Genomic DNA, 13,591 nt, shown 5'->3' on the forward strand with positions numbered 1-13,591 from the left:
GCCGTCACGGGCCTACGTACCAAGTAGAGCTACATTTACGAACTCACTCAAAAAAAGAACTCATAAAACAAATTTTGAACATGCACAATGAGTCTTTGAGTGATTGGTACCTTGGGATTCCTACTGACGTGGGTCAATAAAAAATGGGCACGTTCAAATACTTGAGAGACAGAGTACGGGAGAAAGTCAGAGGATGGATGGAGAAACTATTGTCTGCAGCAGGCAAGGAGGTACTTATCAAGTCAGTGGCCCAAGCCATCCCAGTTTACTCTATGGCATGTTTTAGGTTACCCTGAGGTTTGTGTGAAAATATTACCTCAATAATCAGGCAATTTTGATGGGGAAGTAAGCAAGGAAGGAGGAAGCCAGCATGGGTAGCATGGGATGTTATGACTCAACCAAAATACATGAGAGGTATGGGTTTCAGAGATATTGAAATTTTCAACCTTGCTTTGTTGGCCCATCAAGCTTGGAGGATACTGGATGATCCGAACTCTTTAAGTGCAAGAATACTCAAAGCTGCATATTTCCCAACTTGCTGTTTCTTGGAAGCATAGTTATGGAACCGCCCCTCGCAAATCTGGCGAGCTGTCATTGATGGAAGGGACATATTAAGGCAAGGGCTCATTCGGCGAGTCGGAGATGGGAGTACCATAAAGATTTGGGAGACAAACTGGATACCTAGGGCTGGTCCGTTGCGCCCCATAACATCTATATCAGATAACCCTCCGGTGATTGTCTCTGAACTGATTGATGCAACGTCAGCGACACGGAGAGAAGAGCTAATAAGAGCAAACTTTTTACCTTTTGATGCTGACGCTATTATGTCCATCCCGCTGTGCACCAGGGTTATTGCTGATTTTTGGGCCTGGGAGGCTGAGAGAAGCGGGAGATTCATAGTAAGATCATGTTACCTGATGGTCATGAACAAGAAATATCATAGAGTGAATTGGATAGAGGAAAACGCAAGAGCATCAGATTTGAACGCAAGCAACAAAGCATGGAAGGGTCTTTGGCACACTAAAGTCCCAGAAAAACTTAGGGTTTTCTTATAGAGACTTGCGCAACATTCCATGCCATCCATGGATGTCCTGCATCATCGCAACATGTCGACCACACACCTCTGCGTGCTTTGCGGTTGTGCTGATTTGTGGAGGCATGCTCTTTTTGATTGCACCATGTCACGTTGTATCTGGTCTCTGTCAGAGGTTTGTTTGGTTGAACGAGTAAGCATGAACACTGATAAGAACGCCCAGAATTGGCTTTTTGCAATGCATGATCACCTGCCACAGAAGGAGTTTATTATTTTGACTGTAACTCTTTGGTCAGTATGGAAGGCAAGACGTAAGGCAATATATGAAGGTATTTTTCAAAGTCTAGACTCAACACATCAGTTTATTAAAGCCTATCTGAGAGATCTTGCAACAGTTGAGAAGATAGGAAGTAAACCACCAGAGAGTCGACAATGCAGACCCAGCCAATGGATCAAACCTCCTGACGCAATGTTTAAGTTCAATGTAGATGTTGCAGTACCACAGAGCCGGACACGCGGCATAGCAGTAGCTATATGTCGTGACCAGGACGGGAACTTTCAAGGTGCATCAGCGTTAGTGGTGAAAAGAGTTTTGATCCTCCGACTGTTGAAGCTCTTGCTATCCGAGAAGCATTGGCACTTGCTGCAGATCTTAATATACAGAGTGCACATGTAGCTTCGGATTGCAGGACGGTGGTAGAAGATATTAAGCAAAGGAACCCGGCAAGCTATGGGGCGATCCTACATGAAATAATAGATTAGAGCTCTTCTATGAGTAGATGTAGCTTTGTGCATGAGTTTAGGAGCTCGAATTTTGAGGCTCACAATCTAGCGGAGCATTGTTTAAAGTTGAGGGTGGGCCGCCATGTTTGGTTAGGGCACCCTGGTGATCTCTCTTTTGTACCTCTGAACATCGTTGTGGTCTAAATAAAGCTTCATTTGATTGTCTCAAAAAAAACTCAAAAAAGAAAAAAAAAGAAAAAAAGGAGCTCAACTAAAAAAAGGAGCTATGTCTACAAATATGCCTCCACTACATTCTTATCGGATAGATACTCTGATGATTGATGGAGGCAGCTGCCCGATGTACGTGCAGACAAAGGCAATAAGAGGGTAAGTACATCGGAGCTCTTCCGGGCTCGTGAACCCTATATGAATGTTATTAGATCAAAAAAATACCCTATAAGAATGTTATTAGATCAAAAAATACCGGAAAATATAAAAAAATTAGGGTATCAGATCTGGTTGATCATCTCACGCAAAAAACAAAAAAAAAATCTGGTTGATTATTCTGCTCACACACAAAGTTTTGTAAATAAATGGCATCCGTGCTATCCATCCGACCTACGATCCATTTAAACAATTCTTCCCATACAACAGATCTTCTTTTTAGAGTATTATAAATGTCATTTCTTCACGAAACTTCACACGAAAGTATATAATCAACTAGGTTTGATATCCCAAAATATTTTTTTTTAGTTTTCCTGGCACCTTTTGATCTTACTATTCATATAGGGTTCACAAACACCCAAAAGATCCAAATGCGTGTCCAAATAAGAGCATCTACAATCGGAGGCTCTATATCCATCCTCAATGTTCGGGCGGTCTGCTCGTTCACTACTCAAACATAAAATCACCATCTAATCAGAGAGCGCATAACCAGCTCAAACATCCGGGTTGACCGGCATCTCCCATACTTCGTCCATATCTGGGGTGGATATGGGACGGATCGGACACATCCGGTCGCTGCCGCCATGTTGGACCGGCCCATGTCGCCCCACCTCTGTCCCCACAAATATCTCACCCGAACAGCAAACCCTAACTCTCTCGACCTCTTCGCTCCACTGTCCATCTCCTCCCCTTCCTCTCCCCTCCCCTCCACCATGGCTGGCAACAGATCCGATGGTGAGTCCGATGAGATCAACCGAGCGACGATCGTCAGCTAGATGGCGAGGAGGGGGAGCTCCTACTCGACGGCATCCCCGGTAGCCCCGGAGGGGCAGTTGTAGCTTCGTGCCGGCCCGCGGCCGCTTGACGCGGTCCGCGCCATCCCTGGACAGGTGGCAGGGCGACCGGTGGTGCCCGAGATCGCCAGCCCTTGCTCCTCCTGGTCGGTACTAGGTGCTCGTGCTTGCACCGCCAAGCACGCGGCCGAGCTTGCCAGAGTCTGAGGTGCGCGGTGGTAAGGAGGGCGGTGTAGGCCGCCTCCAACCGCTTCAGCGCATATCTACAGGATCATCGACACCGACCATCGATGCCTTCCGCTGCTCTTCCACCTCGGCAAAGATAGACGCCCGCTACCTGCCGCAAAAATGCGGTGGCACTCCACATCGGGTTCGAGGAGTCGGAACAAGTGGCGAGGCAGAAGGCGGCGACCGTGGAGAAAGTCGCCCGGCTCACGAGGGAGCAGGCCCGACCACGCGTCGCATGGCCAGGATCATCTCGTCGTCATCCTCCTAGGACAACGACACCACCAACGACGACAACGACGCCTCGCACGCCGCTGACGCCTACGCCAAGGAACTACTACTGGTCCCGTGACCCCAAGGGGAAGCGGCTGGCGAGGTAGTACTGAACTCTGCCGGCCCTTTCTGTTTACTTAATTTAATTTAGCTTTTGTTTTAGTTAAGTGGTGAACTCTAATAGCTCTTTTGGATCAGATTGTGCAAAACTTAATCCCCTATCCATGTCGGTTACGCTATGTTTTATTGAAGGAAATACGCCCTAGAGGCAATAATAAAGTTGTTATTTTTGAAGGAAATATTGATGTGGAGCATCCTACGATCATCCCCATGAACACTATGACTACTCCCCAAGCCCCAACTGGACATACGACGAGACCTCAAGCATACGCCATTGGACACAAGGTGAACCAGCTCCTAAATGCTTCCCCTTTCCAATCGTGCGAGACATGGTTGCTACCTCATGCAAAGACACTACATGTGCTTAGGAACCGAGGAAACAACCATGGAGATGCTCGAAGCATAGGTCAAGTCCACACGAAAGCGGATCAAGAAGTGCCTCAAGTGGAGTCACCACGGAGCTACAACGGCCAGTCATTCGGCAGGAGCCCGGACATCCGACGCCACCAACCAGAATAAGACAAGAGAGAGATGGACGCCAGGCGACTCTACAGCGGACGGACATCCGGCCGACCCCCGGACATCCGGCGCCCCACGACGGGCCGGACATTGCTACCTCTTGAGCACTGCGTTGGATTTCCCCGAAGAGGAGAGGATAACGCATCAAAGTAGCGTAAGTATTTCCCTCAGTTTTTGAGAACCAAGGTATCAATCCAGTAGGAGGCTATGCGCGAGTCCCTTTGTAAGTGCATCTAGTGCCACCCCTAGTTGGTTTTGGAGTATTGACGACAAATCTGGTTGAGGAACTAATGTGTTTGTGAGAATTGCAGGATAACACAGGTAGAAGTCCCTCATTGAATCGGTTTTCCTACCGGAGATGACCCCTAAAAATGTATGAAGACATTGAAGACAAAGGTGGTTGTCGGTGTCAAAACTAGCGGATCTCGGATAGGGGGTCCCGAACTGTGCCTCTAAGGCGGATGGTAACAGGAGGCAGGGGACACGATGTTTTACCCAGGTTCGGTCCCTCTTAATGGAGGTAAAACCCTACATCCTGCTTGATTTATTCTTGATGATATGAGTATTACAAGAGTTGATCTACCACAAGATCGGAGAGGCTAAACCCTAGAAGCTAGCCTATGGTATGATTGTATGTTGTCCTACGGACTAAAACCCTCCGGTTTATATAGACACCGGAGGGGGCTAGGGTTACACAAGGTCGGTTACAAAGGAGGAGATATACATATCCGTATTGCCTAGCTTGCCTTCCACGCCAAGTAGAGTCCCATCCGGACATGAGGCGAAGTCTTCAATCTTGCATCTCCATAGTCCAACAGTCCGGCCAAAGAATATAGTCTGGCTGTCCGGAGACCCCTAATCCAGGACTCCCTCAGTAGCCCCTGAACCAGGCTTCAATGACGATGAGTCCGGCCCGCGGTGTTGCCTTCGGCATTGCAAGGCGGGTTCTTCCTCCAAATACACCATGGAAAAATTTGAATACAAGGATAGTGTCCGACCCTGCAAAATAAGTTCCACATACCACCGTAGAGAGAATAATATTTCCACAATTCTAATCTGCTGACACGTTTTGGCAACATGACATCATGCCATGGCTCGGTGATTATTCGAACCGTTTTTCTTTAACTAGCCCCGCACATAACGCGAGGCAGTTTCTTGACTCGTCTTGTCAAAGCAGAGATTGTGTTCCCCTTATTACGGGATTCTCATCAATACGGGTGTGGGTAACCCAACCGTGCCTAGGACTCCTAGATTTTAGGCAAGTCCCAAACGGCCATGAGGAGGACACTTGATATTCACCCTCTTTATAAAGGGACAAGGCTTTTACTTTTTTCCTCCCGTGCTCAATCGAATCCTTCCCCCGCCTCGAGTTCTAACACCCAAAGCCCAGGTCAGGTGCTTCGGACCTTCAATCATGTCCAGATCCAGCCTCTAGGGCCGGTGGATGCCCTCCTCCGTCACGGAAGAGGATATCAAGAAGTTGAGGGGCAAGATACTTGACCGCCGAAGTCTCGCATCGGCTGCCTGCCCGAGGGCAGGTCGTCCCTACTCCTGAACCCAATGAAGACGTCGTGTTCATCTCCCACTTCCTCCAAGGACTAGGCCTCACTCTGGATCCCTTCGTTAGGGGTTTGATGTTCTATTACGGGCTTGATTTCCATGATCTAGCCCCGGACTCCTTTCTCCACATCTCGGCATTTGTTGTTGTATGTGAGGCCTTCCTCCGCATTACCCCCTCACTTCGGCCTGTGGCTCAAGACGTTTGATGTGAAGCCGAAGACGGTTGAGGGGCAGCATGCAGCGTGCGGAGGTGCATTAATAAGCAAGATCGCTGGAGCTCCGTGGCCAAAGGGTTCCTTTCCATAGGTGTCCGGATTATGGCAGCGGGAGTGGTTCTACGTCACTGCTCCCAGAAGTGCCAAGTGGGTAGCTTGCCCCGCCTTTAGCTCGGGCCCTCCACCACAACTGATGTAATGGATCAGCAGGGGGCTGAGTTGGGGCCCAGCCAAAGATGTGCCCATACTGCAGAGCCGCATCCGAGATCTCTTCGAGGGAGATTTTAGTTTGGTTATGGTAGTGCAAGTCATGCTAGTTCGTCGAGTCCAGCCTTGCAAACACCAACCCCTCTGCTTGTGGGAATTCAACCCAGAAGGACTGCGCGCTATTCAGAATTTCCTCGGCCTGATGCACGAGGAGATGTACAAGTTGTTCTTCGGACCCCAAATAGAGTGTCCGGACACCTCCGAGGACGTGGGCCTGAGCAGCAACCGCACCGCGGCCCAAGTAAGTAATCCTCTAGCCGAACACACTATCTTTCATTTATCATGACGTCATTATGAAGAATCGCTTTTTAACCAGGACTGGATAGCAAAGGCGAAGATGATCTGGTGTCCAGCCCCCCTTCCCGAAGGCTTGGACAATCTGGTGCTGGAAAAGATGCTCGAGCCAGCACCTTGCCCGGTGCCCTCAAAGGAAGATGAAGGGGGGATAAAGAGGGCGAAAGCGGGCCCCCACCGCTACCTATTCCAACCGAGGGAACGAGCGCCTCCGTGAGGGTGGATAACCACGGGAAGGAATCTGACATTCCCTCGGCCCGGGGGAGGAAGAGGACTACCTCTGATGATTCGGAAACCAAGGTTTCCAAACGGGAGAAGAAAACTCCACCATAGGGTCCCGCCTCGGGGGGTGCTCTTTCCGCACAAAGTCCGTGAGGGGATCAGCCCTCTAATGAGCTGTAAGTAATCAAAAAGTACTTAATAGTGAAGATATACTACCTTACTTCCGAGGAAGATAACCGAAGCATCTATCTTGCAGTTCGGATCTGATCCCTTCTCAGCAGAGCTCGTCTTCGGGGGATCTTCTTCCTGAGATGATCGAGAGCGAAACGCCTCCCCCGGACTCCCTGGCTCAAGAAGCGGGGGACCTTGAAGTGTCATCATGGAGGGTTTCTCCGGATCCGACAAGGCCAGAAGGTAATCCCATGGTCACCCGAAGCCCTCAATATCCGGCTCTTGAAGAGAGCAATCAAAAGAGTCCGGAACCATCTGGTATGCGGTCGGACGTACTGAAGGGTCTGCTAGAGCGAGCGACTATCTCAGAAGAGCACCGTACATTAATGTGTATGGTGATTGAAAGGATTTTGTCCGCCGAAAACAGGTTGCATGAAGCCTTTATGAGTCTACTGACGGGTTTTGAGGTACGTGAAATGGTATACATTTGTGATGGTACCACGCATTTTAGGTGTGCCCTGTGTAGATAGTAGCCCCTGAGACTCTGTTTGTCATCGAGAACGGAGGCGAACGGAGGATCATAGTCCCAGGTAATAACCAGAATGCCTTTATGTGCAGGTGTCTGAAGCTCCGGTGGCTAGTCGGACTGATGGGGTTGCCGAACTAAAGCGGCGACTGGATGCAGCGGATGCCGATATCGAGCTTGTTAACAAGCGGCTTGACAAGGCACGGGGTAGGTGATGTTTATAGTGAATGTCACATAGTAAGAGTAGCGTGATGCCAGGATCTTTAATATGTTGTGACTGCAGATGGAGCTGCCACCGTGGAGGCCCTCGGGCGGAGCTTGCCCGAGCCAAGGAGCAAGCAAGGAGTAGTAATGCGGCCGCTTTGAAGGCGGCCGAAGAGTTGAGAGCCGAGAAGGCCGCGCATAGCGAGAGCAAAGAGAAAATGGCCAAAATGGCTGTGAAGTTAAAAGATACTGCCAACCGCTGCCAGTTTCTTGAAGAAGAAAGCCGGGCGAAGGCTACGGACCTCGGAAAGGCCACAATGGCGACCAAAGACACCCGCTCTGCAATGAGAGCAAAGAAGGAGGAACTACATGAAGCTGGGGATATTGTGGCTGGGAAGCCCTTTATGCTACGGAGGAAGTTCGGCGATCCACGGTATGCCCCTCTGGATCGGCTGTGGAGTTCAGCCGATGCATATCTGCATTTAGCGGCGAGCGTTGTTGATGCGGCCGAATACTTCCGAGATCAGACAGATCGTGAAGTGGACAAGCTGTTCTGGTCGCAATTTAACGTTCCAGAGCGTCCGCTTCCATTGACTAACCAGCTTGCCGAATGGGCCGAACTCAATAGATTGTCCGGACTCGCCATGAGGTCTGTCGTGGATCATCTGTGGCAGGAAAGGCCAAAGCCGAACATCTATTTTAGCTTGGTGCAGCAATTCCTTGGTGCGGTGCCACGCATTAATGCGATGAAGAGGTCGGCGTGCATAGAAGGCTCGCGGATGGCCCTTGCCCGTGTCAAAACATACTGGGCAGAGATGGATGCCACCACTGTCGCGGCGCAGGGTTCGGCCATAGGCCGAGTGGCTGCCGAGCACTATTTTGAAGAAGTTCTTGAGGGCGCTCGTTCGATAGAGGCCCAGTGCTCAAAGAATGTTATGTTTGAGTGACATGTATTCCCATTGTAAAAACAACGTTTTATTAAATTTATCAAGGATGTATTTATACTTTTGCCCGAAAGTATTGTGATGCCTCCTGTGCGGCCGTTTATGTATACCTGTATATAACCTGAAAGATTGCAGTCGTCGGCTTCAGCCCCCACGCATATAATGCGGGGGTGTTCTCAGAAGACGCGTATTCACACTTAATCCAACGTCTTGGTCCTATTAAGGAGGTGATAGCGCAACAAACTAGGCAACCAGACTATAATGCTTTAACACTTTCACTTAGCCATAGGAGTTTGACAGTGGGGCTACTATATAGCCCCTGGTGGCTCCGCACTCATCCGGATTCGGGGTGCGTACATGCCTGGCCGGGAAACGGCCCTTCATTAATGCGGAGGAACCCTGAAGATTCCAATAAGTCATTGAGTGGTTTACTAGTCTCACGCTATATCATGACAGTCAGTTTTCGGCTTTCTCTACTGAAGTGCTCGTCCGGATGAACCAGGGCACAATTGCAGTAGTTCTCCTGGTGTCGCCTTAGCCGATAGAGCGGAACGTAAGGTAGCAAAACACAGGAGCCGGGCAAACCCAACATTTGACCAAATACATGATTCGGAGCTGATGCATATAAGGCCAAACTCGCGACGCCGAACACTCCCTAAGGTATTCGGTCGTTATGGTGAAATCGGGTCTAAACAGTACCCTTTGTAATAAGCCCCTGGTGTCCAGGTACGTGCATTATTCTGGCATGGCCACATGCCAAGATGTCAGCATCCTTCTTGGTTGTACTAAGAATCCGAGGGATGTAAGTTAACAAGAGACAGTAAAAAAGGTTTGCGCAGGGTCTTAATCTACACAGAATCCTTGGAATGGGTCCCTGCTGCACGTCTGCGCCTGTGTCTCCATTGTGTCGTATCCTGGACGGGTGTAGCACGATGGTCATCTGAAAAAGAGAGGAACTTAAATGAAAAGTTGCCATGCAAAAGTTAAGTTATACTGAATAAACAATATATAGTTGAAAATGAGTAAAGGTGAGCCTTATTGCCACTTCTGCGCGTGCGTTGAGCCCCTTGTATTGTAATAGGGTTATAGCCATCAAACCTGTATTAATTACATATAGCTGCGCCGGACTCGTCTAGCCGTGTCCATGGTCTTAACGACCTGTCAAATGCTTGAGTTGGTGTGGCCGTTTAGTGTGCGGCGGCCAAGGTGGCCGCACTGTCTTTGGCGCGCAAGGAGCGCTCAATATTTCCATTTATTGTAATGACGCCGCCTGGACCGGGCATCTTGAGCTTGAGGGAAGCGTAATACGGTATTGCGTTAAAGCGAGCGAAAGCTTCGCGTCCGAGTAGTGCTTTATAGACACTTTGGAACGGAGCGACGTGGAAAGTTAAATTTTTGCTGCAGAAGTTATCGGGAAGCCGAATATAACGTCTAGTAGCAGGGAGCCCCTGCAGTGAGCCTCCGGGCCTGGCGTTACTCCTTTAAAGGTAGCATTGCTGCGGCAAATTTTTGTTGGGTCTATCCCCATTTTGCGGACTATGTCCTGATATATCAGATTTAAACTGCTGCCACCGTCCATCAGGACTCGGGTGAAGTGGTATCCATCAATTATTGGATCTAATACCATGGCAGCCCATCCTGCATGCTGGATACTTGCCGAGTAATCCCGATGGTCGGAGGTGATCGGTTGGGATGACCAGTGGTGGAGCTCCGCGGTGATAGGCCCTGGGGCATGTTCCTATAAAGGTGTCACTTTGTTTCTCCCTTTTATCACGTGTAACACGTTGACTGTTTTGACTTCTCGTGGGAATTTCTTCTGTTCCCCTGTGCTTTGCTTGCGAGGCTCGTCCTCGTCTTCACTTGGTGTATCCTGCCCCTTGTGTTCGGCGTTGAGCTTGCCGGATTGTTTGAAGACCCAACATTCCCTGTGGGTATGATTTGTAGGTTTATCTGGGGTGCTATGGATCTGACATATTTGGTCCAGAATTTTGTTTAGGCTGGACAATTCGTCTCTGTTACCTTTGGAGGGCGGCTTCTGCTACCCTGGCCGAGAGCTTCTAAATCCGGTGTTTACCGCCATGCTCTTCGGGTTGTCTTCTTTATTCTGGCGCTTATTCTTACTGCATCGTAATTTCCCGTTCCCATCCCTGACGTCGGATGTACATGGGTCGCTGGTGCTACATCGGGCTAACCAGCTTTCCTCGCCCGTGCAAAAATGGGTCATGAGGCTTGTTAATGCTGCCATTGTTCTCGACTTTTCTTGACCGAGGTGTCTGGCGAGCCACTCATCTCGAACGCTATGCTTGAAAGCTGCTAAGGCTTCGGCGTCCGGACAATCGACTATTTGGTTCTTTTTAGTGAGGAACATGTTCCAAAGTTTTCGGGCTGACTCACCGGGTTGTTGAGTTATATGCCTTAAATCGTCTGCATCCGGTGGTCGGACATATGTCCCTTGAAAATTTGCCCGAAAGGCGTCTTCGAGCTCTTCCCAGCTTCCGATGGAGTTTTCGGGGAGGCTTCTAAGCCAGTGCCGAGCTGGCCCTTTGAGCTTGAGGGGTCAGTACTTGATGGCGTGGAGATCATCTCCTCGAGCCATATGGATGTGGAGGATGTAGTCCTCAATCCAGACCCCAGGGTCTGTTGTTCCGTCGTACGCCTCGATGTTTACGGATTTGAATCCCTCTGGAAATTCATGGTCCAGCACCTCGTCAGTGAAACATAGAGGGTGTGCGGCACCCCTGTATTTGGGCGTACCATGGTGTTCGGATGTTTGTTGTGTTGCATTGTATGTTGGAGCGCGCCTGCGTGGTCCATAGATGGATTTGGTTGCGCCGTCCTTTTGATGCGAGCCCTTGCGCGGATCGCGTATTGGTTTATGTGCGGCGTCGTTTGCCGCTTTATGTTGGCTATGAGGTCATCTATCCGACCGGATGGCCGTTTTATTTTTTAATTGTGGAGGATCTAAGGCCTCCTCATCAAATTCAGGTAGCAACTTTCGCTTCGGATAGCTCTTGGTGTGGCGATTATTGTCGTATTTCGCTGCAATGTTGAGTACTTCACTCCATTTGATTTTGAGTGTGTCTTGTGCAGCCTTGAGCCTTTGCTTCTGTTTTTTAGACTCTTCGCCATGGCAACAAGCCTTTGGTGGGCATTATGTTGCTCCTGGCGCCTGTTCGGTGTGATGTCGTCCGGACTGTTATCTTCGACGGGGTTGGGTTGTTCGCCTTGATTTTCCGTGTTGCCATGGTTGGGCAATGGTTCACCCTGCTCTAACGATGGGTCTATATGATCGTTATTTTTGCCGAGGTGGGATTTGGAGCGGCGCTTACGCCGCCACTTTGACTGCTTCTCGAGGGAACCACCCTTCGCTGCGTCCTTCCATTCCTCGTCGTTATTTTCTTTGGGTGTGTCCACCATGTATACATCATGTGATGAAGTGGGCGTCCCGTGCCCTGTGGGCAGTGGTTCCTCTTCGCCTCCCGCATCGTCGTCCATACCATCGATGTCTTCGGAGTCGAAGTCGAGCATGTCAGTTAAGTCATCGATAGTGGCTACTAAGTGGGTGGTGGGTGGGCGGCAAATTTCTTCGTCATCTGCATCCCAATCCTGCCGGATGTAGGAGAGAGACCTTAATGAGTTCAGTACGTTGCCAAAGGGCGAGTGCTGAAAAATATCCGCGGAGGTAAACTCCATGATCGGTGCCCAATCGGATTCGACAGGAACGGGTGCAGGCAGTTCGGAGCCCATGGCCGGAGAAGGATCCGACAGTTTGGCTACACGGCTCTCGTGATGGGTAAGGTCGATATTCGGCTCGATCGCCGCCGAGGATACGGCCTCCATGGAGGGGTCTATCCACCCATCCAAGGATGGCACGACTGGCTCCGAATTGAAGCTCGGAGCGGCTATCGGTGCGATCTCCTAAATACGGTCCGATGGTAGAGCTAAATCATACTCATCGTGACCGCGTGGCGCACAAGGCAGGGGCTCGAATCCGTCGAAGATCAAGTCTCCGTGGATATCGCTCGTGTAATTTAAGCTTCCAAACCTGACCTGATGGACAGGGGCATAACGTAACTTTCAATCTGCTCCAGATGGCCAAGCGAGTTGGCCCGCAGTGCGAAGCCGCCGAACACAAAGATCTGTCCGGGGAGAAAAGTCTCACCCTGGACTGCATCGCTATCGATAATAGTAGGAGCCATCAAGCCTATCGGCGACGACACAAAGGAACTCTCAATGAAAGCACCAATGTCGGTGTCAAAACCGGCGGATCTCGGGTAGGGGGCCCCGAACTGTGCGTCTAAGGCGGATGGTAACAGGAGGCAGGGGACACGATCTATTACCCAGGTTCGGGCCCTCTTAATGGAGGTAAAACCCTACGTCCTGCTTGATTTATTCTTGATGATATGAGTATTACAAGAGTTGATCTACCACGAGATCAGAGAGGCTAAACCCTAGAAGCTAGCCTATGGTATGATTGTATGTTGTCCTATGGACTAAAACCCTTCGGTTTATATAGACACCGGAGGGGGCTAGGGTTACACAAGGTCGGTTACAAAGGAGGAGATATACATATCCGTATTGCCTAGCTTGCCTTCCACGCCAAGCAGAGTCCCATCCGGACACGAGACGAAGTCTTCAATCTTGTATCTTCATAGTCCAACAGTCCGGCTATCCGGAGACCCCCTAATCCAGGACTGCCTCAGTGGTATGTGAAGACATTCACATTGAAGACTATGACAAGAGAAGACATCGCGTGAAGACTATGGAGCGCGAAGACTTAGTTGTTTCGTCGTTTCCTTTTATTCTTTGTTGAGTCATAGGAACCACTGTGCTGTTAAGTGGGGTCCAAGTGAACCAGTTAGAATGACTGAAGTGATGCTTAACCAAAATCCTATATCTTTGAGCGAAGGCAATGAGAGCAAATCTTATCCAGAGTTGGATAAGTCAGCTTTGCTTGTAGCCCAAGTAAAGTTGTCGTGTGTGTTTGAAAATTGACCGTTGGAACACGTGTCAGTTCCTTAGTGACCCAGGGTCATTTCGCACAAATTAGGTCGGGT

The sequence above is a fragment of the Triticum dicoccoides genome, chromosome 1A, assembly GCF_002162155.2.
Source record: "Triticum dicoccoides isolate Atlit2015 ecotype Zavitan chromosome 1A, WEW_v2.0, whole genome shotgun sequence".
Classification (NCBI taxonomy): domain Eukaryota; kingdom Viridiplantae; phylum Streptophyta; class Magnoliopsida; order Poales; family Poaceae; genus Triticum; species Triticum dicoccoides.